Source organism: Cnephaeus nilssonii, assembly GCF_951640355.1.
Source record: "Cnephaeus nilssonii genome assembly, chromosome: 8".
Classification (NCBI taxonomy): domain Eukaryota; kingdom Metazoa; phylum Chordata; class Mammalia; order Chiroptera; family Vespertilionidae; genus Cnephaeus; species Cnephaeus nilssonii.
In genome coordinates, this window is record NC_137079.1 from 90528080 (window position 1) to 90533629 (window position 5550).

The 5550-nt window shown below is 42.2% G+C and overlaps 1 pseudogene across 1 annotated transcript; it reads left to right on the top strand.

Annotated features, from left to right (window-relative positions):
• The first annotated feature begins 690 nt into the window (after nt 1-690).
• On the top strand, nt 691-1323 carry LOC307104353 (large ribosomal subunit protein uL1-like; annotated as a pseudogene). Its single transcript has one exon. The product of its transcript is annotated as a large ribosomal subunit protein uL1-like (transcript).
• Nucleotides 1324-5550: the final 4227 nt, after the last annotated feature.

Genomic DNA, 5550 nt, shown 5'->3' on the forward strand with positions numbered 1-5550 from the left:
TTACTTTCTCTACCAAACTCCTCTGCTTCTTCCTCCCTCTGCATGTCTCACCCCAGGCTATATAAACGTTCCTCACCTAGTGTTCCCTGGCCAGGCCCCATGGCCCATGCCCCTCAGCCTGCCCCGGTTGCAAGTGGCCCAGACCTGGCTGCAGGCTACACCCCAGACCTTGGGAAACATACTAGTGTTGTCCCTACAGTGAGCACATTGGGAAATGAAATCATTCTTTCATGAAGCCAAAGAAAGAAAAGAAACCAGAGAGAACAACATTTGAGAGCTGTAATGAAATCAGGGGATTCTCCAGACAGAAAGAATCATCTAATTTAAGGCTCTCATTTTTTAAATAAAAAATAAACTTTTTGTTTTTACAGAAGCTATAATTGTGCAAAAATTAGGAAACACCAATGAACAAAAAGAAAAAATGTGGACTTCTAGTCAAGATGGTAGAGTACGTAGAAGCTGTGTTTGCCTCCTCCCATGACCACCTCAAAATTACAACTAAATAGAACAACCACCCTTGAGAGCCACCTGAATACTAGCTGAATGAACTACTATAACTAAGGATATAAAGAAGAAACCATGTCAAGACTGGTAGGAGGGGCAGAAATGTGAAACTGGCTGGCCTCACACCGTATGTGGTGGTTGAGAATCAGGAGGGAGCGCTTTCTGGGTTTTGTGGCTCAAGGCCCCATGAGCAGCAATGTCTCCTGTGACATCCTCTACGAGGCAGTGCGGGAAGCCCGCACGGGAACCAGTACAAGTGCTGGAAGTTTTTGGAGACTGTGGAGCAGCAGATCAGCTTGACCCTCAGAAGGACAAACACTCTGGGTTACCTCAGGCTTAATTCCACTCCCCGCCCCAAGTTCTCAGTATATGTTCTGGGAGACCTGCAGCACTGTGACAAGGCCAAGGTTGTGGATATCCCTGACATGGACATCAAAGCACCGAAGAAACTCAACAAGAGTAAGAAACTGGCCAAGAAGTATAACGACTCTTTGGCTTCAGAGTCTTCTGATCAAGCAGATCCCACGAATCCTGGGCCCAGGCTTAAGTAAGTTTGGCAAGTTCCCTTCCTTGCTGACTCACAATGAGAGCATAGTGGCCAAAGTCAATGAAGTGAAATCCACACTCAAGTTCCAGGTGAAGAGAAGGTGCGTGTCTGGCAGTGGCTCTTGGTAATGTTAAGATGACAGATGATGATAAGCTTGTATACAACATCTACTTCACTGTCAATTTCCTGGTGTCATTGGTCAAAAAGAACTGGAAGAACATTGGGCTTTATACATCAAGAGCTTCCTGGGCAAGCCCCAGTGTCTGTACTAAGGCACAGCTTAATAAACCATACTACTACTATTAAAAAATAAAGGAATCAGGAGAGATATCTCAGCTTCTAAGGTCCCCACCGAGGATCAAGGGGTCCCAGCCCACAACCGGCTCCCCAGTCCACAGCACCAGTGCCAAGAAGAGGAGACCCCACAACCCCTGGCTGTGAAAACCAGAGGAATTTGTGGCGGACTGAGATGGAAGGCTCCTGGAGTCCTAGGCACACTTTTAAAGGGCCCATGCATAGACTTAATCACTGATGGACTCACTTACTCTGAGCCCCAGTAACAGCTTGAAAAGCTGCAGGGACATACCGAGAGGAACTGAATTGTCTGGCTTCAGAGTGATGGCTTGAGGGGCAGCTCTCCCAGACAGAAGTGCAGGTAGGTGCCATTGTTCCTTTTCTAAGCCCTCCACCCACTCGGCACATGCTGGTGCCATATCTGAGTCTCCATCAAACTGTCTAGCATCTCTCACACCACCCTGGCGATTACCTGAGACCCCTGCCCCACCCAACTCATACACAGGCCCAAACCTCTTTCAGCAGTAGTTCCTCACAAGTGGCCAGCCACCACCGCTCTGTGGACTTCCCTAATATCTCTGAAAGGTCCACAAAACCCAAACACAAAGTGGCTGCCCTCGGTGTGCCATGTGCCTCTTGCTAAGTGGCCCCCAGCCTGGCACTGGTAGCAACTGGTTTCAGTTCAAAGTATAGCCTCTCTTAGGTGCCTACAAGCCCAGCACAAGCAGCTACCAGCACAGGCAGATCACTTTGTTTCTCCTACCAGGTGGCCATGGGTAGGGCAGAGGCAGCAGCTGACCTGGGCCTACACCAGAGAACCTCCTAAGAGGGCTCGAAACCAATACACCTGTTGGCCAGTTTCAGACCATATCAGCACACCACCCAATTAACTCCACCAGTGACACACCCAAAAGGTGGATTAAGCAACAAAGCCCTGCTAGAGCAAATTCCACTCTGTGAGGCCAGACCTCATACAACAACTTGTCTGCTATAGTCACAGCCACCCCTCCCAGCCAGTTAGCCTGAGGGTTAATCCCACCCACTGACATGCCAACAGCAATCAAGGTTCAACTACAACAGGAGGCACACACAACCCACACTAAGGACACCTCTGGAGCACGTGGCTCAGGTGAACAGGGAGACTGCATCACTGGGCCCCACAGGACACCCATTACACATAAGGCCACATGGCCATGACTGGGAGATGTAGTAGGACCACCTACATACGAGGCAGCCAAAATGAGAAGAGAAGACAAAGAAATATGTCCCAAGTGAAAAAACAGGACAAAATTCCAGAAAAACAACTAGACAAAATGGAGGCAGCAAGCAATTTAGCAGATATAGAGTTGAAAACACTGGTTATAAGAATGTTCAATGAACTTATGGGAAGAATAGATGAACTCACTGAGAATTTATGCAAAAAGATAGAAACCAGAAAAAAGAACCGTGAAAAATGAAGAGTATAATAACTGAAATGAAGAATACACTGGGAGGAGTCAATGGCTGATTATATTAAGCAGAGGCACTGAATCAGTGATTTAGAAGAAAAGGTAGCAGAAAACACCCAAGTGGAACAACAAAAAGAAAAAAGAATTTAAAAACATGAGGCTAGCTTAAGGGACTTCTGGGACAACATCAAGCATACCAACAGTCACATCATGGAGTGCCAGAAGGAGAAGAAAGAGAGCAAGGGATTGAAAACCTATTTGAAGAAATAAAAACTGAAAACTTCCCTAACCTGGCAAAGGAAATAGACATACAAGCCCAGGAAACATCAAGAGGTCCAAACAAGATAAACTCTAAGAGGTTAAGGACAAAGAGAAAATGTTTAAAGTGGCAAGAGAAAAGATGCTTCTATAAGACTGTCATCATAAGAAGAAAATTGAAAAATACACAAACACATGGAGGCTAAATAACATGCTACTTAATAATGAATGGATTAATGAGATCAAAATAGAAATCAAAAGATACCTACCTAAAAAAATGATAATGAAAACACAATGACCCAAAAATCTATGAGCCAACACAAGTTCTAAGAGGAAAATTCATAGCAATTCAGGCTTACCTCAAGAAACAAGAAAATTCTCAGGAGGCAGCCAATTGATGATTCTCCCTCATCACTAATGTTTCTATCTCTCTCTCTCCCTCTTCTCTCCTCTCTGAAAAATTTATTAGAAGAAACAAACAAACAAAAAAAAACAACCCTCAAATGCACTATCTAACCTTACACCTAAAGGAACTAAAGTAAGAACAACAACAAAGCCCAAAGTGGGCAGAAAGAAGGGAATAATTAAAATCAGAGTGAAAATAAACAAAAAAAAAGTAAAAAAAATACAAAAGATCAATGAAACTAAGAAGTGGTTCTTTGAAAAGATAAGCAAAATTGATAAAACTTTAAGCAGACTCATCAAGGAAAAAGAGAAAGGACCCAAACAAACAAGATAAAAATTCAAGAGAAGAAGTTAAACTGACTCCACAGAAATACAAAGCATTAAAAGAAAATACTAAAAACAATTATGTGTCAATCAATTGGACAATCTGGAAGAAATGGATAAATTCTTAGAAACACAACCTTCAAGACTGATCCAAGAAGAAATAGACAATCTGAACAGACCAGTAACTACTAATGAAATCAAATCAGTAATCAATAAACTCCCAACAAACAAAAGTCCTGAATCAGATGGCTTCACAGGTAAATTTTACCAAGTATTCATAAATAATTTACACCTATTCTCAAACTATTTAAAAAGTTGAAGCGGAGGGAATGCTCCTAAGTTCATTTTATGAGACCAGCATTACCCTGATTCTAAAACCAAAGACATTACAAACAAAATTATAGGCAATATCCCTGATGAAATAGTTGCAAATATCTTCAACAAAATATTAGCAAACTGAATTCAGCAATATATTAAAAAGATCAAGTGAGATTTATTCCCGGAATTCAAAGTTGGTTCAATATTCACAAATCAATTAATGTGATACACCAAATAAATGAAGGATAAAAATCTTATGATAATATCAGTAAATGCAGAAAAAGCTTTTGACAAATATAGCATCTATTTATGATAAAAACTCGCAGCAAAGTGCAAGAAGACAGAGCATACCTCATCATAATAAAGGCCATATATGACAAACCCACAGCTCATACTCACTGGGGAAAAGCTAAAATCATTTTTCTTTAAGGTCAGGAACAAGACAAGGATGCCCACTTTCACCATTCCTATTCAACATAATACTTGAAGTCCTAGCCAGACAAGAAAAAGAAATAAAAGGCATCCATATTGGAAAGGAGGAAGTAAAAATGTTGTTATTTGCAGATGACATATTATATAGAGAGAATCCTAAAGATTACCCCAAAGAGCCATTAGAGCCTAGCCAGAGTGACTCAGTTGGTTGATCCAAAAATCTATGGTACCAAACAGGTTGCCAGTTCAATTCCTGGTCAGGGTACAAACCCAGGTTGTGAGCTCAATCCCCAATCCCGCACAGCTGATCAATGTTTCTCTCTCACATCAGTGTTTTTCTCTCTCTCCCTTTTTCTCCCTCTAAGCATATTCTTGGGTGAAGAATATGAAAAACAACAACAACAAAACTATTAGAGCCCTGGCCTGTGTTCTTCAGTGGTTAGAACATCAGCCATGCACCAAAGGGTTCAGTTCCCAGTCAAGAGCACATACCTGGGTTGCAGGTTCGATTTCCAGCCCCAGTCAGGGTGCGTGCTAGGGGCAACTAATCAATGTATCTCTTTCACATCGATGTTTCTCTCTCTCTCCCTCTCCCTCCCCCTTCCTTCCTTCCACTCCCTAATAATCAATGGAGCCCAGCTGGCATGGCTCAGTGGTTGAGCATCGACCTATGAAGCAAGAGGTCACCAGTTCAATTCCTGGTCAGGCCACATGCCTTGGTTGCAGGCTTGATCCCCGGTGTGGGCTGTGCAGGAGGCAGCTGATCGATTTTTCTTTCTCATCGATGTTTCTATCTCTATCCCTCTCCTTTCCTCTCTCTCAAAAATCAATTAAAAAAAAAAACCTGTTAGAACTGATACATTAGCAAAGTAGCAGGATACAACATCAATAGTCAGAAATCAGTTGCATTTTTATACACCAATAACAAACTACCAGAAAGAGAAATTAAGAAAACAATACCATTTGCAATTGCAAAACCTAGTAATAAATTTAACCAAGGAGGTAAAAGACCTATACTCA